Source organism: Chenopodium album, chromosome 1 (genome assembly GCF_948465745.1).
Source record: "Chenopodium album chromosome 1, dcCheAlbu1.1, whole genome shotgun sequence".
NCBI lineage: Eukaryota > Viridiplantae > Streptophyta > Magnoliopsida > Caryophyllales > Amaranthaceae > Chenopodium > Chenopodium album.
This window is the reverse complement of record NC_137834.1, coordinates 15,001,572-15,028,782: the sequence shown is the minus strand read 5'-3', so window position 1 is coordinate 15,028,782 and position 27,211 is coordinate 15,001,572. Positions and strand designations below refer to the sequence as shown.

The window sequence follows — 27,211 nt, the reverse complement described above, 5'->3', positions numbered from 1 at the left end:
AGCCTAATTACACCCTAGAAACAACCCTCTTTATATAGAGTGTCATAGAGTAGTAAACAAGATATCTATCAAATATTCTACGAGATCGTGAAGATAATATCTTATATTTTTGATATTATCTCCTTATTTACATATATATGACACCTAATAATTAACAAAATTTCGGTGTCAACAAATGCCCCTCGAGACCTGTTGTGGAGATTTGACAACGGATGCAACTTGGTCTCGAAATTTTCTTGTAGAATTTGAAAGCAAATTTGACATGCCCCCATTATTTCTACGAATTTTGATACTTAAAGAGTGGAGAAGAAGAGCGAAAATTGTCCCACCGTGCGTGCCAATTTGTAAACCACAAAAATTCAAACCTGCAATATATAATTAAAGAGGTAGAAAAACATATGGGAACAATTATTTCATTGATAATTTGTGGGTTACAACTCTCGTAGGCCTCTTGATTCCTCTCTCTAAAGAGCTAGGGTTTGATATTTGTTTGTAGTATGGGGCCTTGTAGGCTTATTCCATACAATGAACCTATAATATTTGGTAGTAGGGAGGAGATGGAGTCTTTGTAACTTATTCCATCTGAGCCTAATTAAACCCTAAAAGGACCCTCTATATATAGAGTGTCATAGAGTAGTAAACAAGATATCTATCAAATATCCTACGAGATCGTGAAGATAATATCTTATAAGTTTTGATATTATCTCCTTATTTACATATATCTAACACCTAATCATTAACAAAATTTTGGCGTCAACAGGTACATTAAAGTGATTCCAAACAAAACCACATGAAAAAATGAAGACATTAGCCATATTTGAAAATTAGTTACTTGACGTTCAATATAACTTTGCTAGGTTGATTAAACATTTGTATACTTCCTCCGTTTTTATTTTATTGCACCATTAGAACTTTTACACTATTCACTTAATATTCTTTGATCATCATTTGTGATTTATCCATTAGGAAACACTAATAGAAAACAGGCAAATTCCGACAGATTGGTTACGACGGACCCGAAATTCCGTCAGAAAAAGCAAAATTTCCGACGAATTTTTAAAATCCGTCGGAAATTTCCGACGGAAATAAATTCCGTCGGAGTAAATGTGCTTTCCGACGGACTATATGGAAATTTCCGACGAAATTTTCCGTCGGAAAATTTTTTAAAAAAAATTAAAATGGTTTTATTCCCCATTTAAACCCTAAAATGAAGCCCGACCTTCCCCCTTTTCTTATTTCGGCCTCTCTTTCTCTCTCATCTTCTCTCCTTCTCTGTCCTTTTTCCTCTTCCTGCTCCTTCTCTTTTCCCCTGTTCCTTCTTCGTTCCCCCTTCTCCTTCTTTTCTTCTTCTTCGTTCTCCCCTTCTCGTTTTATTCCCCGTTCGTTCTCCTTCTCACTCCTTTTTTCTCTTTTCCCCTTCTCTTTCTCGTTCCACCGCCGCCACAAGAACACCGACGTGAACAAAAACATCAACACCCTTAACATCAACGGTGGGTTTTTAAGTCAAATTCGATCATGAAAACTAGAGTTTTCATGTTCGAATTTGGCCTTAAAAACCCGAATTCGTGGTTTTGTGTGGTCAAAATAAGGTATGTATCTTTTTTTTTCCTTAATTTTAATATTTTTTTTTCGGATTTTTTTTAGAAATTTGGGGTGGTGGTTGATAGATCTGGGTTAAAGTTGGGTTTTCGGTGGATCTGGGTTGTGGGAATTTTCGGTGGTGGTGGGTCGTTTAAGTTAGGGGTTGTGGGGAATTTCGGTGGTGGTGGGTCGTTTAAGTTAGGGGTTGTGGGGATTTTCGGTGGTGATGGTCGTTTGGGTTAGGTGGGTCTTGTTTTGTGTTCGGTGGTGGATGACGTTTGTGGTGGTGGTCGTTTTGCTGATGGTGGTCTTTTTCTAGTAGTGGTTTAGGGTTAGGGGTTCTGGTTTGGTTTGTGGGTTTTGGTTTGGTATTGATGGTGGTACGGGTTAGGTGGGTTGGGTGGTGGCTGGTGCTGAGGGGGTAAGGTTAGGGGGGTCTGGTTTGGTTAGGTGGGTTCTGGTGGAGGTTTTGGTGTGTTGGGTAGTGGGTGAAGGTACGGGTTAGGTGGGATGGGGTGGTAATAACGAGTGCCGTGGGGTGGTGGCTGCTGGTGGGGGTAGGCATTTGTTTTTGTTTTTTTAAAAGCATTTACCGACGGAATTTCCGTCGGAAATTTTCGGCGGAATACAATCCGTCGTACATTTCCGACGGACTATTTTTGGTCTGAAAATAACTTTCGGCGGACTGAATTCCGTCGGAAATTCCGTCGAAAATTCCGTCGGAATAGTGGTTCCGACGGAAATTCCGTCGGAAAAGGCCCATTTTCCTACAAAAAGTTTTCCGACAACCAGTTTCGACGGAATTTCCGTCGGAAACGGGTGTTGAAAACTAATCTACCCTTGGTCAAAACAAAATTTATAATCTCTCAATATACCCCTACACAACGCATAGAGTAAGTCGAGGGTCGAACCACTAGGAATGGGAAATTAATGCTAAAGTTAAAGCTAAGCTATTTCGAAGCAATAAAGTGAGGTGTGTGTATTCAAAACAATCAAACAATAAAATGAAATCAAATTTAACAAGCACTAGGGTATGGATCCACATACACTCGTAATTAATTCAACTAATTGGGATTGGAGATGATAAGTCAAGTGTTGCGAGGGAAAATCGATTAAGCAATCAAGAGAATATAGTAGGCTAATCTCCTAAAGGTCAAACTAGCGCCAGCTACGAGGGACTCTAGCTAGGAAACTTGCAAACCTACTCAATCGACAAATGTAAGCCACAATCAATTTTCCGTATCAATATGAACCTACAATGCAATCTAGTATGAGAAACTTAGGTTGATCACTCCTAAATTAAACACACACATGCACTTAATCAATCAACCAATTTAATCACAACATTAACTCCATCAATTTCCCCCAATTAGCATAAATCAATTACTCATATATGCTTCACCAATTCCCTAGAAAGACAGCTACTCACTATTCATGGAAGTCATTATCAAAAATAAACTAAACAACAAATTCATCATCATCATATTAATAAAAAATATACCAATTCAAAAATCAATCAACTTGAACAATTAACAAAGAAATTGAGATCAAAACAAAGATTGCATTAAAGTGAAGAAATCCTTACAAACTTGCTTCAATTCAAATGGAGAAAAACACTTGGAATCATCAATCTTCAATCATCAATCAAGAACTTCTCTCTCTACAAACTAGAGTTTTTCTCTCTAAAAATCTAACCTAATTCTATTCTAATTTCTGAAAAATTGAACTCTCTCTAAAAATAGAAAGAAAATCTATATATAGTAAAACTAACTTTTGAGAAATTAGTTAGATCGTCCCCAAATAAACCCGAACAGGCACGGCCAACTACAAGAGAGAGAGCGGCCGCGCAAATCTGGGTACGGAATAGGGACCTGAACAGGTGCGCCCGCGCCCGCTCCCGAGAGAGGCGCGACCGAGCCATAGTCGCGCGCGCCCGCACCTGGGAACAGGGAAGCCATCTTCCCTATCATTCCGATGCTCCTCGTGTGCTCCACTTAATGCTCTTGATAAACACGAAACCTTGCAGTTTCTAAACTCCATGTTTGCGGGTTCAAGACTAGAAATTATGCCCCCACGGCTTGAATGCACAGCTCAAGGTCTTTAGGAACTTGCATTTCTCCATGCTTGAGCTTAAAATGGAGACCACTAGGCATCCTAATCAATACTAAACTTGGGAAGAGGCCTCGGGAAACTTGGATAGCGACCTTAACCTGAAAAATAAAGGAAAACAAGCAAATAAAAGAGAAAATAACAAAATAAATCAAGAAATGCATAAAGAAAGAAAGCCAACTAAGAAAATGCAAACTAAAAGAAATAAAGAGTAAAATCAAGGAAAAGCTAAGTAAAAGAGCTATAGAATAACATGAAATTCACCCTAAAATGAACCAAATGAGTGCCATAAATGACACTCATCATTTTCCGACGGAAAACGAGATATTTTCGACGGAAAATTTCCGTCATTATTTGCCTGTTTTCTAGAAGTGCAAAATATAATCATGAGGGATCTAGTTAGATTCGTCTCGAAATCTTCTTTACAAATATCAAATTTTTGTAATTTTTACAAAAGTATAATAGAAGATATTAACAGCTAAAGTAATGCATTGGCAAGCGTGAAATTCCTCATGGTGCAATAAAAAAAGAACGGAGGAAGTATATTGTTGTTGCTTTTTTTTTGTATGTATGTGAGTGCGCGAGCGTGCATGCGTGTGAGAGAGAGATTAGTGAACAAACATATATGGTACATTTTTTTTTGTAAATTGATTGTAACTAAGTAAATTAATGACATGTTATACCACTAAATATGTATGTTTAATTATTTTAATAATTAAATTAATGATCATTAGATTTAATTACCATACATCAGTTATTATTACTTTTATGATTATATAATTTTCCATATTTAATTACTTGTTCCATTTTAGCTTTTGACTCTATTTTTCATTGACCATCATTTACTAATTACACATAATGAAAATATACTTAGATATTTTTTTGACGGGAAAAATAGTTAGGTCTTGTGAGATTTGTTTCAAGATTACTTTGAAAATATTTATTATTTACAAAAATTAAAGATAATAAGGATCAAAGTAGAAGGGTGATGGTAAATATGAAAAGTAAAAGTGGAACAACTATTTTAAAAAGGAACTTAAAAATTACTCATTATCACTATAATAATTGCATTATTTATTGATATTATTTTTGTAATTATCTATTAAAAATTGTTGGAGTAATTATTAAGTAATCTCACTACTATATTTTTAATCAAATGCAACGCATGAAATAGAGCTAATGCAACAGTCAGATTCAATGCCGTGGCAATAGCTACATCTAATGTGACGGCTACCTCATAGCCGTTGCAATAGCATCTTCTAATACAACGGCTGCACGCTACTGCAACGCTCCTATTCATAATCGTTGCAATAGTATTCAGATCACTGTATTAGAGTGGTCTAATGCCACAGCCAGTCAAAATATGAAAACAATAAGTGGGCGCGTTGAATGGTTTAATTTCCCTCCTATATTTTTCCTTAATTTCAAAACCCCTTTAAGAAACCCTAATAATTCAACCAAGTACTACGTATTTGAATATCCTTAGCTCCTCATTCGTCTACCCTATTATTCTCCCTCCTTGCAGGCTTTCAGCTACGGTTCAATCTTGTCAAACAACTTGACCCCAATAATTTTAGCCGAGAGAAGAGAAATTCAATTCTCTGCTAGATCGAGAATCGACAAATGCAATGAGGGAATTCTTGACGATGAGATAATGGTCGTTAGGGTTATTGGTGAAGTTTTATGAAGAATTCGGGCTTGAGAAGCGAATTAGGCTTTGGATTTGGATCTGAGTTTGGGTTTGATGAAAATCTCAAACCTAGATTTGAGATTATGACAGTAGATTTCCAAAAGGTTGAGCTTCTTCTCGAGTCTACTCGTGGAGTATTTGAGTTTAAAAGCGTATAGAAGAAGCTCCATTGGCCAGAAGAACATGGAACCACCACCGACCACAAATTAGGGTTCTTTCTCCATTGAAGAAATTTATAAGTTCCTCTTTAATGAAACGACATATCGCTCCTAAGTAAGATGTTCATTTAACATTTTATTTTAAATTTATTTGTTTGCTACTACATGTCGTTATCTTGTTGCTTCAAGTTATTTTCAAGTTCCTTTTCCGGTCTTCCCTGACATTTCCCTTTACTGGTACCCTGCTATTTTACCCCTCACAAACTTTTAAATAAAACGAATGTTCAGTAATTACTGAACATCCGTTATAAAGTGACAATAAAATACGCAAAAGTTACACTAAAACGCATAAAAGTTACCCTGATATATATATATATATATATATATATATATATATATATATATATATATATATATATATATATATATATATATATATATATATATATATATATATATATATATATATATATATATATATGAGTTATTTATGCTTCATTGATAAATTTGACAAAAGTGACATTAAATCTGACAAAAGTGTACCCGATGTACAGTAAATTACTGAAAACCGGGTGTATACAAAAGTTTTCCTTTACCCCTGTCTTCCTGCCTTTGTGCTGCTACTGCTGCTGACCACTTGTTGCTGATGTTGTAGTGTGGTATTGTGCTTCTGCACTATTGTGTGCTTGTTGTACTTGTCTTGATTTATAAATTAAATGCTGAGAGTTGATGATGTTCATAAAGTTAATTAAATTATAAATCAAGTGAATATGGTTTTTATGGGACTAATTAATTGAATCTTGAGTTATAATGTGATTAAAATTATGAGTAATGACTAATATTTGTGTAATTATGATTAAAGAATATCATAAATGGTTGAATTTGTGTGTTAGTAAATTTTCGATTTAATAAAGTATTCAATCTATCTATAGAGATTTACTTTAAATAATTTGGAGTTCGTTTAGAGGTATCGGGGTATTCAACCATAGGAGTTAGTTTAAAGGTATTGGAGTATTGAATTGTTGATGTTTGAATTGGATCTTTTGTTATGGTTAGATGTGTATATGCATCACAAATTCATTTTGGTCATTTCTTGTTTAGAGATCGTGTTTCAATTTATCTAATGTGTACAAGTTACAACATCAGAGTCCTTTGCTCCCATCATATTTGACGTAGATGTTAACTTGATATTGACTTGAACTCGGCTCAATTCTTGTTTTTTTGGTATTATAACTTGACTGCAGGTGATGATTTCCTCTGTTTAGACTTAGTGCTTGTATTGCTTAATTTCAACAATGTATTTGCATATAAGTAATATAACACCCCAATAATTCTCCCTTTTCTAAACCACTTACTTTAAATAAAAAAAGAGGAGAACCATTGGCATGTTACCGCCACGTGTTAAAACGTTAAGGCTTTATCAAAGTATTTTTAGCGAAAATCCAACTTCAATCTTAAAATAATATAATTTAGAAAACCAATAAGTCAAAGCTTATAAATTGGAACCATAAAGGCCCTTATTAAACCAAACCAGTATTCAAAATCCCAAAACATAACTGAAATAGGAAAACATAAATAAGTTCAACACAAAGAACGAATACTCTCAATCACACCAATCCCTTGACAATGCGTATGTCAAATCCCCAAACTTCACATCATCAAGCTAAACTGTGCAATACTGCTCCCCAATAATACAAGTGTAATAATTGGATCATCACAGGGTCATTGAAAGGCGAAGGCCATGACCAAAAGAAAACACACACAAAAGCACGCAATCAGCAAAGCTGAGTTCATACAAGCTACAACACACAAAACCTAGCATGTTCAATTAATCAAAATAAATAAACATACAACACGAATTCATTCACCAAGACTCCACACTTAAACAATTCTATTAACTCAACATACTTTCTAACCAATTCCAACACTTGACTCTTTATATTTAATTTAATTAATTTAATTTGGAGTAAGCAATAGACGAGGTTGTCCAACCCACCAAATCATTTTGGTCCCAAATGACCATTTAAAATAAAAGTTTAGCACGGTGCAAGAATGAGCGCGACTCCATTCTCACAAAGTTAGTCTAGGATCCCATCTAACTTTCATTATAAAATAAAAATATAAATACTAAAAGAGAAGAGGACATGTTGACCAAACAAGCCTCGGAAAGCCACGGGCTACCACTGTGTACCCCAACCCATAATTGTCAATACTCTAGAAGTGCACACTTTCCAGAGTTTTATTGCTCATCTATGTTTCACTATACGTGATTACAAATTTAATTAATAGCCGACTCAATCAAGTAGACCATACATAAAAATCATACATCAATTCACTTTTAATCTTATTTAGGACAATGGTGATCACATTACAAATTGACCTTTAATTCCATGAAACTTCCAAATTATCCAAAATTGTTGAACATAATCAACTCACCTAGCCATTTCGGCTTAATCCACCTTTACTCAACATACTAACAAGTCATGATTGAGTAATAAATAAATAACAACCTTGTGGAATAATTAATAAATTCATTCCACTTAAACCATTCAATTCCAATCCTTTAATAATCCAAACATGGTTAATAAACCAATCCAATAAAAATATGCTTGTATCGACATTCTATACAAACAATTAATCCAATATAATTCAACATGCTTGTATCCATAATTCCATACAAACATAATCAATTTACCAAAACATGTCTCATAAACATAAGTACATGAATTAATTGAATGTATAATCAAACAATTTTCATCCAAGAGTTCCCTAAACATGAAACTAAATTCATTCCTTTTGGTACCTAAACATGATACTACTTACAACGAAGTAGACATGTACGTTCCTCGTATAAACAATCCTTTGTGCCACTTTCAATCACTTAAAAGTCTCCTAAGGAATAATCACTTCCTAGAAAACAACCAACAACAATAAATTAATACTTAACCAAATTTCCAGTAATACAAATTAGATTAAAATATCTTAAAACTTCCTTTAAAACATGTTTTTATGCTTAATTAATCAATAGAAATAAATAGAAACCCTAGGTTTTAAAATTATAAAATCTGAAAATTATAACAACAATTATAATATGAAATTATAAGTTTAAACTATCAAAAACATGAATTTGATACTAAAAATATAAACTTTATACTATAAAATCAAAACCCAAAACTAATACATTAAAATTTGTACAAAGTAGATTAAACAAGGGAGGAAGAAGGGGAAAAGGTGGTTGCGGTGGCAGGCGCCGTCGACCAGGCGGTGGGTCCGGCCGGCAGGTGGGGACAACATCTTTCTCACGTTATAAGGAGGAGGAAAAGAGAAGAAAGAAAATAAAGAAAAAAAAAATAAATAAATAAAGGAAAAAGGAAATAAATAAATAAAGGAAAAAGGAAATAAATAAAATAAAGGGAAAAGAAAACAACTAACCTTTTGTGTGGGAAAAATTTTGGGGATTTATGGAGTATTTATAGGAGAGAGAGTTGTAGGGTAAATAGGAATATTGAGCCTCATAAAAACAATGGGCCAATTAAGGAATAAAAATGGACTAAGGGCCTGTTCCGATTGACTGAACTCAGCTGAACTGAAGTGAAGTGAAGTGAAGTGAACTGAACTGAACTGAACTGAACTGAACTGAGCTGAACTGAACTGAACTGAACTGAACTGAACTTATTAATTAGTGATTTTTAACTACGGATTAGTGATATTTGATTATTTATTGATTATTTATTATTATACATATGTGTATATACAAATGTACATATTATTAATATTATTATTATTATTAATTATTGATGATGATTATTACTATTATTTATTGATTATTATTATTAGTATTATTATTTCAATTATTATTGTTGTTATTATTATTATTATTATTATTATTATTATTATTATTATTATTATTATTTATTGATGATTATTATTATTATTATTTATTACTTATTGATTATTATTATTATTATTATTATTATTATTGTTATTATTATTATTATTATTATTATTATTATTATTATTATTATTATTGTTGTTGTTGTTGTTGTTGTTGTTGTTGTTGTTGTTGTTGTTGTTGTTGTTGTTGTTGTTGTTGTTGTTGTTGTTGTCGTTGTAATAAGAGCTTAAAAGAATGAAATTTGGCTTTATATCATTAGCAATATCATAAGACGTAAATTAAGAGCTGAACTGAACTGAACTGAGTTGAACTGAGCTGAACTGAACTGAACTGAATTGAACTGAACTTATTAATTAGTGATTTTTAACTACGGATTAGTGATCTTTGATTATTTATTGATATTTATTACTATACATATGTGTATATACAAATGTAGATATTATTAATATTATTATTATTATTATTATTATTAATTATTGATGATGATTATTATTATTATTTATTGATTATTATTATTAGTATTATTATTTCAAATATTATTGTTATTATTATTATTATTATTATTATTATTATTATTATTATTATTATTATTATTATTATTATTATTATTATTATTATTATTATTATTATTATTATTGATGATGATTATTATTATTATTATTATTTATTACTTATTGATTATTATTATTATTATTGTTAATATTATTATTATTGTTATTATTATTATTGTTGTTGTTGTTGTTGTTGTTGTTGTTGTTGTTGTTGTTGTTGTTGTTGTTGTTGTTGTTGTTGTTGTTGTTGTTGTTGTCGTTGTAATAAGAGCTTAAAAGAATAAAATTTGGCTTTATATCATTAGCAATATCATTAGACGTAAATTAAGAGCTAAACTCAACTGAACTGAATTTCAACGGAAGAGAACAAGCCCTAAGCTTTGTTTATTGGACATAAATTATAGAAGGAAGGTTTATAAAAAGTTCTTTGTAATAAAATCGGTTATCAACCCGAAAATAATTTGAAACTTTAAAAATTGAATCTCGAAAAAATACAAAAAAATATTATAAATAAAATAAAATTTCATTTATAAAATATTTAAAAATACGAGGGATTATGTAGACACCCATTTGTGTCTCCACAAAACCAAACCCAGTGATGAGTACCTTTCGCGTCGAATCATAATCGAATGAAGTGAAAGTGTGGAAAGTCTAGTGTTGCGGATAGTTTTTTATTTCTTTTCTCTTCTCTCTGTTTTTGAAAACTTATTTTAAGAAAACAGCCAATACAGTTTGATTGGTCCATGATATGAGTCCAATAAAAATTTAGTTGGATGGGGTTTGAAAAAAACTTTCCAACGATATATTATAAGCCCAATTCCGATGAATAATGAGGAAGTTATGGCCAAAATACTAAACTGGGCCCGATTTGGTTTTTATATGCGGCCCAATAATCTAGAGGAGGGCCTATTATTAATTATCATTCCTAAAGCTATTAGAATTTATTATAGTCTTTTAGAATACTCTAGAAGGTTCTTTTAAATCCTAATGGAGTTAGGATTGATAATTATGTTTTAAAGAGTTTGAAATTGAATAAAACTACTCCTTTTAAGAATCCTTGTTTTGTACGAAGTGGAATATATTCAGATTTTATTTTTGTGCCTCATAATATTTATCCAAATTTTATATGGTTGGATAGATCTTGAAATTATCTTTCCAATGATATATTATAATATTAAATCCGAGTTATAATGAAAAAGATATGAATGAGACATGAAACTTTATCCAAAACTGACACCCTTCAACTATTTTGGCCATATATTTTTATCTACAAAAAATTTTAATCTGATTCTAATTGGGTTGGAAAGTAGACTTTAAGAGATTTCCAACGACATATTATATGCCTGATTTGGAATTCCGGAACAAAAGATATGATAAAAACAAAAACGCGTTAAAAACGGGCTTGGCGCCTGACTCCAGGCATTAGCGCCTGGAACTAGGCCTGGCGCCAGCCATTGGCGCCTGGTGCTAGCCATTGGCGCCTGGCGCCAATGGCGAATGCCTGGCGCCAACCTCATTTTGCGTGCGCCAGACTCTATTTTGTTAATATTATCTTTTTGGTTGATTTTCTCTATAAATAACGTATTAAAACTCCGTTTTCGATAACCAGATTTCATCAATTCTTATTTCAATTCACCAACTCTTTTCTAGATTTTCTTGATTATTCTCTCTCTCTTTTCTAAACTAGCCTTTTCTCAAATACAAAATTCCGCATTCGCAAGATCTAGAAACACCTAGCCATATTCGAAGTTGCCTTCGCTCTAGACGTGAAAGGTTTAATTTCTGAGGGTTTGGTCTCAAATCTCTCTTTCAATTATTTAATTTAATTGTTTGTTTATTATTTTCCTTGAAATTACTAACGTGTGTATTTTGTTATTAGAAAGAGGTACGAAGCATCAAAGTAAGTAATTTTATGGTTTTAATTATTATGATGTAGAAATCATGTTTACATTGTTGTTATGATATTCCTAGTATCATGTCTAGGGTAATTTTAATATTAAATATGATTGTTACGATGATTCCTATTCTTCCTAATATTTATTATTTTTAGTATCATGTTAGGGTTTAATATTTGATTTTTATTGCTTAGTGACATGCTAGGGTTTGTTATTAATCTTGTTAGTATCATGCCTAGGATCTTGCTATTATTATTATGCTTTAATATTAACATGAACATGATTATGATTAAAATTGTTATAATGATTATGATTATGATTATTATTATTATTATTTTGATGATGATTATTTTATTTATGATGATATTATTATTATTATTCATGATATTGATTATTATTATGTTGCTTGATTATATTTATTTATTGCTTGATCACACCTTTTATTGCATGTTAAAGGGAATTGGTACTTGTAATCACGCTTAATAAGATATTTAATAATCTTGTTTAGGGTTAATGTGATTATAATTCAAGTGATCACCAATCATAGTTTATTTGTGCATTAATATTCAACCAACATAGATAAACAGGTTTAGGGTTAATCTATTGATTGCATGTTAATTAAAAAGCGCACATGAATACAATCACAATAAAGTAAAGACCTATTATTAGGGCGGGTTCAATCTATTTTAGGTTGGATTTGTACCTTCATCCCCGAACCCTTATTTGGTTCATGACCTTATGGAGTTGACGATCTCTTGGATCGTTAAGGGGTGTAACCTTCACCTCGTGAACGGTTTACAAGTTCCTAAAAAACTTGTTGGCGACTCTTTTGCTCTATCTTCTTCCCTTTTGGACGCCACCGTACTTTAGTGTATGATCACAGTGGGGTTCAAGCTAAGCTAGTGGGATTAAGACTTGAAATTTATTCCCTACAGTTTTTGGCGACTCCACTGGGGAGGATTTCTATTTTAATTCCTGAATTTGTTTCGGCAATGATTTAGAATGAGTGGATGAGACTCGAAAAGTTCTAAGTATTTCATGTGCGTAACTTTGATTAACATTATTGTCATATGCATAAAAAAGATCTCATTGGAAAGACCATCCGTAATGAGTTAAAAACATAGGATTTTACACGTAGGAAATTTGAGAAATATCTTTCACAACTATGACTGAAATAAAACCGTGCCAAACTGGAAAATTTTATCGAGCACAGAAAGCTGCTGAGGCATGTGGGAAGTAGCGTCAGGGGCCAGAGTTTGGCGCCAGCATTTTAGTCGTAGCGCCATACGCCAGTATTGGCGCCAGGCGCTATAGTTAAAAGCTAGCGCCAGTCTCTGTTTGCTGGCGCCAATTTCCCCCAATACCGAGCCAGAAATATGCGTTCTAATTTCGACCGGTTTTTTGTATTGTTTGCTCGATCTTACTTCCTGATTGCATTTTTTCTCACTTTTCTGAAACCCATATGTGTTCTACATATAGACATAACCCTCTGGGAATTCATGCTCCATCTACCCGATTGAACGCTCCGTGCAACAAAGGGTACATCCGAGATGTTGAATTCACCAAACCATGGAAGCGAGTTTTTTCTAAAACTTGCGGTGTCCCATCCACTCGCGCCAACCCTTCACGGTTAGGCTTCCGCGCGGTGCATCCGGACAATTAACCATGGACCCTCTTTTGACTCTAATTGTGCATTATTTGTTGTGCATACTCTATGTGTTTTTCCTAACCGTTTGTTTGACTTGTGTTAATACTAAATAAACTGATTAATGAATAAAGGGCTTTGTTTAATTAATTAATTAATTAATTTGAGCTAATAAATCAACATAAAATCGAGTCATAGTTCCTTTAAGTCAACCCGGATTTTTATTCCCGTATACTGCACAAACGTCAACTTGTTTTTGTCATAGCTGGAGTTCTAGAAAGAACTACGAGTTGTAAAACCTATGGATCTGTAGCCCCGAGTTTTTTCTTTAATTTAGCGTTGATTTCATCCCAATCAGAGTCGCAGATCAAAAGTTATGACTAAAATACCACAGTCTGTCCAGTTTAATGCATATACGTGAAGTCTTAACTTAGTCTTTGCTTGAGTCTAGTTACATAGTCTAGCCACATGGTCATGACACGAGTCTTAACATGTCACCTACACTCACTAGTCTTAGCACACACTTTGAGTATACATCACCATGGCCATGTCTTAGGTTCATGCATGAGTCGGTCTTTTCCGTCATTTGAGTTGGGGAGTAAATTCTATTCCTAATTCTTCATATCCCTCCATCTAAATCTTCTTTCACATTCTATTTCAATTTTTCTTCACTTCCTCCATCCATTGCATGTTGAATAAAGTTTGAGTCAAATAATTAACAATAAATATCCCCAATTTCCTTTTCCACAGTACTTGGTCGAGGAGAGAAGGGCGATTAATCAAGGACAACCTCTTTATTCAGGTCTAGCTTTTTGATAAACCGATTCGTCAAAAGAGGAAGGCTAAAAAGATAATGGCAACTCAAGAAGAAGTCAATGAGCTTAGGAACCAATTGGTTACCATGACTGAAACACTGAAGCTCCTCACACTTAAGGTCGATGATCCCGTGAAGCAACAACAGATGGATCTCATGAAAGAGAGTCTAAGCAAGCTATCTAGTGACTATAAATTTCAGGGCATGAGTTCACAAGGGGTCTCGCTGGACAAGGAACTTCTTCCGCATAAGTTCAACGCCACTGACATCCCTAAATTCAAGGCAACAGATAACCCTTACTTCCATCTAAGAGCTTTTGAAACTATAATGAGCATTAAGGGTATTGATAAGAAGGTTTTCCCCTCTCTGTTCCCATTATCTCTTGAAACCGTTTGCCAACAATGGTTATTCTCCCTTGACAAGGAGAAAACCTCTACCTGGGAATCGATAGTGAACGCTTTTGTTGATAGGTACAAGTGCAATATCCAAGTTGAAACCGACCATAGACAACTTGAGATGCTAAGACAAAAAGAGAATGAAGGCTTTACTTCTTTCTTTAATAAATGGAGGGAAACTTCCGCCAAGATGATTGAGGTCCCCACCGAAAAGGAGTTTGTGAGGATGTTTATCAAGAATCTCCAAGAAAAGTATTCAAAGCACTTAAAATATCAACACAACTTGAATACTTTCAAGGCCGTTTATGACATCAGAATTGAAATCGAAGACGACCTCGCAAAGCAAAAAGCTACTAACAATAGTAACGACGTTGGCTGGAAAGGAAAGAAGAACGACAATCCTTCTTCTTCCGAAAACGCCCACTCTAGTAATAATGTTAGTACCTTTGAACATAATGGTGTCTTAGCCATTGATAATCAAGGATCTAAAAGGAAACCCAGGCGAGAGTTCACACCCATTGGAATGACCTACGATGCTGCTTTCGATCGTCTCTATGATCGAGGATTAATCAAACCTATTGGTCCTACCGAGGATCCAACACTAGAAAATCGATCTTCGAGATGGAATCCAAACTCCTATTGCAAGTACCATCGAGGGCGCGGTCATACTACTGATGAATGCTACAGGTTTCAAAACCTCATTCAAGATCTCATAGAGGCAAATAAGATCCCATCGCCTCTAGCTAGCGAGAAGACTGGATGATGTCGGAGCAAACAACACAAGACAAGAGGCGAACTTCAATGACAAGATTTCATGACCTCTTTTTCTATTTATTTTTCATTTTTTCCTTTCCCCAATAAGTCTAGCATATGCACCTTTTCTTTTCCTTTAGATTATTTTTGTAGTTTTTCTTTTCTTTTCCCTTTTTAATAAAATGAGAATTTATTTCCTTATATATGATCATTTCATTATATTGCATCAAATATAATAAAAAAATAAAAAAAGAAAAAAAAATCCATGTCAAATTAAGCACAAGGTATACCAATGATTTGAGGCACCCCTTGTAGCCACATCATATCTCCTTTCGCCTTTCTAATTTACAAATCCTTTCTTCATTAACCACTTTGAGCCTCGTCTAACGATAGACCTTTCTTTTTTCAACCTACATCTATCTAACCTTGGGATGAGATGGTGTGCAACTTATGCAATTTTCAAAGAACAAAGCCTGAGTGATTTCAGAAATTCAAAAAATAGTAAAAATAAGCAAAAGCAAAAAAATAAATAAAAGTGTACAAAAGGGCAAGTGTTCCAATGTCTTTGATATGAAAATATCTTCGATATGAACACGTCTCAGATTGCGTCTCTTATCGAGTGCTCGAGAAACATGAATGCCAAGTGAGTGATAGATCGCATGATCGAGATTGCCCACACTTATAAAAATGAAATAAATGCGAAAACAAAAGAAAGAGCTAAAAAAAGAGTAGAAAACCTCAAGCATAAAAATACAAATATTCAAAAGCAAGGTTGCACACCTTGGGGGCTTATCTAGGGTCTTGAGCCTTTATCCCCTTCTTCTTTAAACCTTTAGCCTAACCACGTTACAACCCTTAAAAAGACCTTTTTTGAGGTATACACACTTGTGCGAGGTTCGGCTAGAGCTACGTTTGGCCTGATTCCTAACGGATACGTAGGAAACCTTACATCGAGGTGCGGCCGTAATAAAAATGCATTCATATTCACATTCACACAGTTACACCACACTAGTAGAAAAAAGCTCATTTGCGTCGCCATATTTGCGTCACTCATTCTAAAGAACGAAGCAAATGTGTATTTTTACCATACTTTAAAGTTATTTGCGTCGCTTGTTATTAAAGAAGCGACGCAAAAAACAAATGTATGTTAGCTTTCTATCATTTGCGTCGCTCTTATTTATTAAAGCGACGCAAATAAGTTTATTATTTGCGTCACTCATTTACTGACAAGCGACGCAAATAAGGCAGTGAATAAATTGCGTCACTCTTTTAATAAATGAGCGACGCAAATAACAAATTTTCAGCATTTCAGATTTTGTTATTTGCGTCGCATTTTTATTATAAAGTGACGCAAATAACTCTGTTGCACTTTAGGTTACCCATTCTGCGCTTTTTTGACCTTAGCTTTTCACTTTCACTAATTCACTAAACAGAGTTGCTTAATTTCGACCCTTCAATCCAACAAATTCGCCCAAAAAACTGCAATTCCCCAGCAAATTCAACATCCAAAATCGCAATCAAGTTCAACACCCATAATCGGCAGCAAATCCGAGCAATTTCGAGCAAAAATTTAGACCAAAAACCCTAATTAATTCGAACCCTTAAACCCTAGAAAAATTGATTATTTTCGAGCAAAAATCCCCCATTTCGAGCAAAAAATGTACTCAATTCCATACGAATTCGAACCCTAGAAACCCCAAAAAATTCAATTAAAAATCCTGCTGAAAAAATTCGAGCAATATCTGATATTTTCGAGTGGAAAAATCGTTTAATTTCGCCCCCAAAAACCCGAGGAAGTTCAAGCAAATTACAGCAATGTTGAATTTTTGAATTTTCGAGTGGAAAAATCGCTTAATTTCGCCCCCAAAAATCGATTTCGGCTCGACATTGTTGAATTTTAGAAATCAATTTCACCTATGGTAAGATTGCTTCTATTTATGTTCAATCTTTTCATCGTAGATAGAATGTAGCATTTAACTTGAACAATGACTTAGTTTAATTTCAGGTTTAGTGTTAGTTCACTAATTATAATTTATATGGCAGATTTAATTGAATTTTTATAATTTTCAGTCATTGAATTTTCATTTGAGCATATTGCATACTTGTGAATTTCAGTCATTGAATTTTTGAAGTCAATTTTCATCTGAGCATATTGCATAGTCATTGAATTTATATGGCTGTTTTGCAATATTTTACTGGTTGCTTGTTTGCATCTTTGAACAGTCTGTAGAATAGCATAGTCATTTGAGCATATTGCATAGTCCCTGAAAACGGATATGTACCATACCGGCATACCCAAGCCTGAATAGCATAGTCAATAACGCATGAATAAATTGTTAACTTTGCAATTTAAGCCAGTAGTAACTTTTAAAAACTAAAAAACCGAGAAGGCGTTGCATGATAAGCCAGGCCTCTAGCTTATGTCCTAATAGAGAAGTGATATTGTAATTGGAATGCTAGGCTTAATCATCTGGGATCTTTTCAATATTATGTACGGTATAATTATGGAGCAAATATTGAACTTTTTCTCTTTGGGTCTTTGACCTTTAGAAGTAGGCGGATACTTGTGAAGGTATCACAGCCTCACAGGTTATGTACTCAGCCTTAGTTTTTCTCTGGCGTGTAGGAAATTGTCTTTTACTTTCTCTACGTAGTTTAGTTAAGTAAGGAGCTTATTATTACTTCATGTTATTGGCGTAGGAGTGCAGTCAACTTGACATAGTTGTTCACCTGCAAAGCCCGCTTTTATGCGATCTGTTCTTCCACCCAGTGAAATACTATTGCACTGTTCAAAGCCTGGATACAATTTGCGGTAAAAGTTTTTTGGGGCTTTTTTTTTTTTTTTTTTTGAAATACCATGGTTTCTTTGAAGTTTCAAACTTCAAACTAAAGTAATTTAATAGATTGTGTTCTTTTACTATGGATAATTGTTAGTGCTCCATTTGTTCTGCAAATTTGTTTGCATTTAGTCTGTAGAATTTTACAGTTGCTGTTTTGCAATATACTACTGGTTGACATCTATGATTCTTTGAATGTCTTATTAAAATTATTTTTTATCATTTAATTTTTTTGTAGGCATCATCATAATGGGCGATGGGAAGCACGAATTGGGTGCGTTTATGAGAACAAGTACCTCTACTTAGGCACTTTCAGTAATGTCCTGAACTCTATTTCTCTCGTGCTCGCTCTTGTTCTATGAGATTTAGGATCACGAGCACACACGCAAATACGTGGTCAGACAAAGTGATTATCATAATCACAGGGACAAAGATACTTAATATTTGGACTGTCCCTTTTGGTTTGGTCACTTTCTGTGATCATCATATATAGTATATGTTGTATGTATTCCTGTCCACTATAAACAATAAGATATAAAGGAAAGGGGGTGAGTACGGTACCAGTAGATCTGCCATTAATTAAAAAATTGCTCCTAAGGACTCACATGGCGTCACGTGAGTCAAATATTGTGAATACCTCTTAGGAATGGGTTGCTTGATCTGATTTTATGAAGAAAATTATTAGTATGATTAATTAATTAGGTAAGGTTTTGGTGAAAATTATGATCCACTAAGATTCCTGCTCTTTGCTTGAACCCCGTCACACCTGACTATTACATATGCAGTTATGCACCCCCACCTTTACTTATAAAGATATGTAATAAAGTCAAATTTGATCAGAAAAGAAAACAAAAAGAGGATTAAAGAATAGAATCAATGCCGAATAACAACTTTTATGTCACATGGTAGATTAAGTTGAATCAACTATGTTGGTTTAATATATGTAATTTTTTATGGCAGATTCTTAATTATGCGGAAGTGAATTCCACAAGTTGCTCGAGGTTCTGGTTGTGGACAAACGATTAAGGCGGTAGTACGCATACGAGATTGTCTTCACTTGTGGTATATATATCTGAACCATTCTTTGCAATATTAACTTATTTGTTCTGGTTGGTATAATGATTGTGAATTGTATGAGATTTTTAATTGTGATATAATTGATTGGAATTGCAATAATACTTGCATCATTGACTTAGATACCCGTTCAGGGCTTACTCATTAGGAGTAAGTCTTGAATAGTCCCCGGTTTGGGACTGTTCTTGAATGTTCTATCTCATTTAGGTGATAACTACTTGAATTGTTTTGGATCTAAGAAGATCATGGCTCACTATTTCCCGATTGTTCTCTGGGTACATATGTTGATAGCCGATTATCTACATTGTGTGCTTGGAGAACTATAGGGAAATGCTGCCGGATTTTCTTTAGAACCAAACTTTACAAGTAGTTATTAGTGAGATAGGACATTCAAGAATGGGTTAGGTTGGAGTGATAAGGACCTTATTGGATCATCCGGAGTTGCATTTACATGATATAAACTTTGAATGAAAATGTTTGATGCCTTATATTCTTGTTTATGGTTAAGGAGCTATATATGTTACAAAATATACACATTATCTTAAAATTAATTTTGTTATTCAGTGGTTGAAAATGGATCGAAGTTGGATGTATGGTAAACGAAATTGTACAAGTTTTTTACGAGGAATTGAAGAGTTTAGCACTGTTGCCTTAAAACACCAAACAGAGAATAAATCAAAGAATATTCTTTGTCCTTGTTATGACTGTAATAATTCGAGGGGATATCGTGATATAGTTGATATTAAAGATCATCTAATTCGTCGTGGGTTTAAAGAAAACTACACGAGGTGGACATGGCATGGTGAGAGCATATATATTGAGGCAAGTTCTAGTTATTGTCCAAGGGAAGATGAGAATCATTGTGATGATGATAATGACCCCCAAGGTGAGGATATCGATACAGCTGATGATATTGGTGTTGAAAGTGAGAGTGAAGTGGAGAAGGACAGGATAGATGAAATGATGCAAGATGTTGAAGACCATTTCATAGAGTGTCCCCAGACATATGATAGTATTTTGAGAGCTGCTGAAACCCCGTTATATCCTAGTTGTACAAAGTTCACTAAACTTGGTGCTATTATGAAGTTATTCAACTTAAAGGCGAGCAATTGTTGGACTGACAAGGGTTTTACGCAGTTGTTAGAAGCCTTAGTAGAAATGTTTCCCGACGGGAATGAACTTCCAAACTCCACCTATGAGGCCAAGAAACTTATGTGCCCCTTGGGTATGGAGTATGAGAAGATACATGCTTGTCCCAATGACTGTGTTGTATCGAAATGAGTATGCTGATTTGCATGAGTGTCCAAGGTGTGGAGTTTCTCGTTACAAGATGAATGATACTGGTGAGATGTGTAAGAAAGGGTCTCCGGCTAAGGTATTATGGTATCTTCCAATTATACCGAGATTTAGGAGACTCTTCTCGGATGAAAAAACTGCAAAATTATTGAGGTGGCATGCTGATGGGAGGAAGAAAGATGGGTTAATGAGGCATCCTGCTGATTCCCCGCAATGGAGGAACATTGATCGAAAGTTCAAGGACTTTGGTGAAGAAGATCGAAATCTTAGGCTTGGTCTTAGTACAGATGGAATGAACCCATTTGGGACACTAAGTACCCAATATAGCACCTGGCCGGTTCTTCTAACTATCTACAATTTGCCTCCTTGGTTATGCATGAAGTCTAGATACATTATGTTGTCCCTTCTAATATCTGGGCCTAAACAACCTGGAAATGACATTAATGTGTATCTAGCGCCTCTCATTGAAGATTTGAAATTGTTGTGGAATGAAGGTGTCCAAATGTTTGATGCATATAGTAAAACCAATTTCACTTTACGTGCCATGATTTTTTGTACGATAAATGACTTCCCAGCTTATGGGAATTTGTCGGGGTACACTGTGAAGGGAAGAACTCCTTGCCCCATTTGTGAAGATGATTTGGAGGCATTGCGCCTAGACAATTGTGGCAAGTATGTATACATGGATAATCGAAGACATCTTCCAGAAGACCACCTTTTTCGATTCAATAAGGGGTCTTTTAATGGAAAAGTGGAGTTGAGAGAAGCTCGTGGCCCTTTACGTGCAAGTGAGGTTTATCAGCGGGTCAAAGACATTGAGAATGAGTTTGGTAAGCCTTACAAAAGCAAATCAACTGGGGGTTACAAGAAGAAGTCTGAGCTATGGTCTCTTCCATATTGGAGACATTTGGAAGTTAGACATTGTCTAGATGTAATGCATATTGAGAAAAATATATGTGATGCCATTGTGGGAACTTTATTAAACATGCCAGGAAAGACAAAGGATGGAGTTAAAGTAAGAAAAGACATGGCTGCTATGGGTCGTTCAGAGTTGGCACCCGAATCTCGAGGAAAACGCTGGTATCTTCCCCCAGCTTGCTTTACCTTGTCTAAAAAGGAAAAAACTAGCTTCTGTGAGTCATTGCATGGTTTAAAGGTCCCGGCTGGATTTTCTTCTAATTTTCGTAGACTTGTGTCAATGTCTGACTTGAAATTGGGTGGCATGAAATCTCATGATTGTCATGTCTTGATGCAACAATTATTACCAGTTGCCATTCGAGGAATTTTTCCACCTCAAGTGAGGTATACAATTACAAGATTATGTGTCTTTTTTAACACTATCTGTAGCAAGGTCATAAATCCAAGTATTTTAGATGACTTGCAAGCAGATATACTTGAGACAATGTGTCGATTTGAAATGTATTTTCCCCCATCTTTTTTTGACGTGATGCCTCATTTGGTTATTCATCTTGTACGTGAAATTAAACTTTGTGGACCAGTGTGTATGAGATATATGTATCCTTTTGAACGAGAAATGGGTGACTTAAAGGGAAAAGTCATGAATCCGGCCAAACCTGAAGCTAGTATTGTACAACGAACAGTTGCTGAGGAAGTGGCAGCATGGGTTGCTCAATATCTTGCACGTTCACAGAAAATTGGGTTGCCAAAGTCTCAACACGATGGGAGGCTTGGAGGTCAAGGTACTATTGGCAGGAAAAGGATATCCATGGGATTTGAAATGAAAAATAAGGCCGAGCTTTTTGTGTTGCAAAATCTTAGTGAGGTTCATCCTTACTTGGACGAGCACATGCTTTTTCTTAAAAATAAATATCCTTCCAAAAGTGATCTTCAGCTGATAAAGGAGCATAATTGTTCATTCGTTACATGGTTCAAGGAACGAGTGATGTCCCAACTATCCACCACACCTAACGATATATCTGACACATTGAGATGGTTGGCATATGGTGCTAAATGTCAAGTCATGTCATATGAGGGATACGACATCAATGGGTATTCTTTTTACACTAGCCGACAAGATGACAAGTCAACAATGCAAAACAGTGGTGTTAAAGTAGTAGGTTTGTCATCTGAGTATGTTAGTGCACATAATAAAACACTTGTGGATAAGAAGAAATTTTATTATGGAATCATTGAAGAAATAATAGAGCTGGATTATGTTGATTTCAAGATTCCTCTATTTCGATGTAAGTGGGCTGATAGTAGCCGTGGTGTAAAAAAAGATGAACAAGGGAACTTGACCCTTGTAAATCTTGGTCGACGAGGGCATCTAGCTGATCCATTTATATTAGCTTCACAAGCAAAACAAGTTTTTTACATGGCTGACCCAGCTGATTGTAAGTGGTCAGTTGTTTTAGAAGGTAAAAGAAGGATACTTGGCATTGAAGATGTGGTGGACGAGGAAGAATATGATGAGCAATTTAATGAGTCACCACCTTCCGTTTGGAGCATCCCTCCAATAGTCGATGATTTTGACACAACGTTGAAACGAAAAGATCATAATGAAGGATTTTATGTCGCAAAAGAGAAGAATGAAGGAGGTATGAATTCTATGATTTTTTTTTTCCAATATGTGTTAGTAATTGCATAAATTGCTTATTATTGTTATTTGTTCAAGTTTATAATTTAAAAATGATATAAATCGATGTCTTAATTTATTTTTGTCTTTTTTTTTCAGGTAAGTAATAATGGAGGATGAGGATTTGCATAATCGTTCCATGTCTTTGCAAAGTGAGGAAGATGAGCCACACAATCAATCACAATCAGAGCTACAAACAACCGACTCTCAGAAGAAGAAAAAAAAGCCAAGAGGTCCTTCAAAGGGCCTAAAATCCATGCCTGGGGTTCCTAGAGTGCTTGAATGGGATGAATTGTGTCGACCCATTGGAAAGTGGGCAAAAGCATACAAAATTCATGTTGGTGAAATAAGTCGTGCAAAGGTGTCTATATTGTATAAAGATTGGAATCAAGTTCCACAAGGAATAAAAGACACTTTGTGGGAAGATGTTAAGGTAATATTCACTATTATATGTTAAATGTTATACTATTATATGATCATTTTGACATTATTTGAATATGATGAAAACAATTTATTTGAATATGATGAAATTATTTACTAACTTTTTTTATTTTTTTAAGTTTTTGCGTAGAGAGAGTTTCAAATCGAAGAAGATGAAGACAAGAAAAAAAAGGTCCTACGCACTTGTGATAAAACTTGGAGAGATTTCAAAACAAAATTGGTCAGTGGTTGGATCACATGTACCAGAAATATGCCGAAGGAGAAAAGAATGCCGTATGTACTCTATGATTTCATATCTGAGGATATGTGGAAAACATTTGTGGAGGAGCATACTACAGATGATTTTAAGGTTTGTGTGTATTAATATCAATGATCATGCGGGTTATTAATACTTTGTTAACGGATTCTTATGTACTAATCTTCATTTATGCTCGTGAAAATAGGAAATCAGTGAGAAGGCAAGACAAAGCCAGTCTTTCAACGAATACCCTCACCATTTAGGAGCCAAATCATATGGTGATGAATATTGTATGGCGTAGAAAAGGGTATATTCCCACGACATCTTCAGCATCCAGTACTTCATCTTGTTCTTCGGTTGTGTCTAGTTTGCCGGATAGGACATATGCTTGGCTTCTAGCAAGATCAATAGAAGGTGATAAGGGAAATCCTTATTTGCCGGATGAGAAAACAAGAGAGGTGAAAGAATCCATTGTAAGTATATAATAAGTATATGTAATAAGTCTTTATTTCAATTTTGAATATATTTTGTTAAGTTTATGTATTGCAACCAAAGTTTTCTAACTTGAAGTCATTGTGTAGGATAATTGGAGAAAGCAACAAGCTGAAGGAAACTTTGTTCCTAATAGGCATGATGATATCTTATCTCGTGCCCTTGGGAAAAAAGATCGTAATGGTCGGGCAATAGCATTTGGCAGTGGAATTGGCATTAAAGCTGTATGGGGATCCGGAGAGAGGCGTAGTGGCCGACGGGGTAGGGAATTCGGAGATGATGAGCTGGAAGAATTAGAGGCAAGAGTAGCCCGGAGGGTACGAGAGGAGACTATGCAGGAGATGGATTCTAAAATGGATTCCATGGTTCAAGAGAAGTTTATGTTATTTGCTAAAAAGATTGGTATTCAAATTCCAACTGAAATGATAGAAATGAATAACATAGGCCGGACGACTCAGCGAAATCCTAGTAGTTGCCAATCAGTGGGTGATGATCCATTTGCAAACATACAGGTATCCAACACTTTGTTATTTTATATTTTGTATCTTTTTTTTTTTAATGATTTATGACTGCGACATACTTTTAACTTTGTAACTCAGTTTTCTATATTTTTTAATTATGATTTTTTTCTATCTTTATAAGGAACCGGTTCCTTGTCGGCTATCATTGTTGAAAAATGACTCTGAGAAAGTCATTGTAGCTGAAGGTACATATCATCCGGAGTTAATCCTTGATCATCATAGTAACCTCCTTCCGGATCACGTGAGGGTAAGTGTTGATGATTTTTTTGACGAGTTCAAAGAATTCTCGGTTCCAGTTCCTTCTTCAGTCATCAAGAAACTTAAGCATGCTCATGGTACATTTACCCAATGGCCGAAATACTTGGTTTCACTCATGCATGACAAGGTAAATTATTTTTGTAACAATTTACATATAGTTTGCCATACAAAATATAGCAAATTGTTGAATAGATTTGCTTTACTATTGATTAGGAATTCATATCAAATAAGAACAATGGTAACAACAAAGCGGCCAAAGAAAACATGCAAGACAAAATGAAAGTAGTTGAAAGTGGTTGCGAAACAAAAGAGTCCAACACCAATCCAAAAAAAGTTTTTCTTATGGATTATGCTTTGGAAAACTTGTCTCAGAAGTGTGGGTCTTTGAATAGTTTTTTATCTTCATTACCCGAAGGTGAAACTATTAAGGTTAAGGCTGATGCTTGGACCTTTAGTTATGAAGACAGTAAGGACATCATTATCAAACGTGAAGATGTCAATCAACTTCTCACAGGAGCTTGGCTGAATATTTCAGTTTTGCAAGTTTTTATGATGTAAGTTATTCAAATTTCACTCTTCCCATATACTTATATATTACCATTTATAATGTTATTACATGATATATATGTAGGGCCTTGAGTGACTTACTCGATACGGAGGAAGTGGCTTCCATTGGATTCATGTGTCCGGAAATGATTTCAGAAACCTATTTGCATAGTGATGCTGATCGTATCCTACTATACATGACACATGTGATGGAAAAACAAAAATCTAAGCAGTTCATCTTATGCCCATACCATGAAAAGTATAAACTTTGAACTTGTATTTATTTGAACTTTGCAAATTGTTGATATTATTTTACTCTTTTACAAATGTGTGTCTAATTTATTATGTAGGAATCATTAGGTTCTTTTGGTCTTATGCATGGCTAAGCGTGAAGTCATCATCTTTGATTCTTTGAGGTAGAAGCGAAATTTAGCAATTAAGTTTGCAATGACAAAGTAAGTCTAGTTTGTTATTAATGTCATGATTTTATGTGTGTAAGGGTAATATATATGTTATTTGTTTCAAATGTGTATTGCTTTTCGAAGTTTTAAGGCATTAAGTGGACAATCTAGGGGAAGTAAATTGACATGGCATTTGGGACAGGTTACCTTAATTTCTGACCCTAAATTTTAGTTTCTTAATAATTGAAGTATAGCAATTTAATTCAACTTACAAATATATTACATGTAGTGTCCTCAACAATTGGGTGGACGTGAGTGTGGCTACTACTTCATGCGTTATATGTACGAAATACTTGAACATCACCATAGCAGTGAAGATCTTATTCAGGTATGAGTTGTCAAATATTTCATTTTTGTTTGATAAATACAATTTGATGTTAGCTACAATCTTGAATTAAAACTTTCCTCTTGTATATTTGTTGTGTTGATAGGATTTTTCAAGAACTATACCGTACACCGAGGAGGAGATAAATGAGATCCGAGATATTTGGGCAGAGTATTTTATATGTAATGTTGAACTTTAGATTTACCACTTAGCGCATGTTTGACTCTTGTTTTGGATTATAGGCTTGAAATGAAGTAATTTGGTTAATTGGTGTTGGGATGATGAGTATAATGTCTATGATATTGAGATGTAAATTATTGGACAGGTTGTTAATATAATGCCGTCATTCCCAATTTTATGGGTAGGCCAAATTACAAAGGAGACTCTGCCGAAATTTACATTTGCACTATTCAATAATATTGCATTTTAATTTCAATTATATTAGCGTTAGAATATTACTTTATACCTAGGAAAACAGGTACTACAAACATATACAAGGCAATTATTATATTATAATTAAAAAAAAAAATTCACCTCATTTGCGTCACTCATTAAACAAACAAGTGACGCAAATACAACAGTTTTGTATTGTCTACTCAGTCATTTGCGTCACTCCTATATAAACAAGTGACGCAAATAA

At 34.4% G+C, this 27,211-nt stretch overlaps 1 long non-coding RNA gene across 1 annotated transcript; it reads left to right on the top strand.

Moving 5' to 3' along the window:
• The first annotated feature begins 18,494 nt into the window (after nt 1–18,494).
• On the top strand, nt 18,495–26,022 carry LOC145566642 (uncharacterized). The gene is made up of 3 exons (XR_014095470.1): nt 18,495–18,638; nt 19,284–19,385; nt 25,871–26,022. It is a non-coding gene; the product is annotated as an uncharacterized LOC145566642 (long non-coding RNA).
• Nucleotides 26,023–27,211: the final 1,189 nt, after the last annotated feature.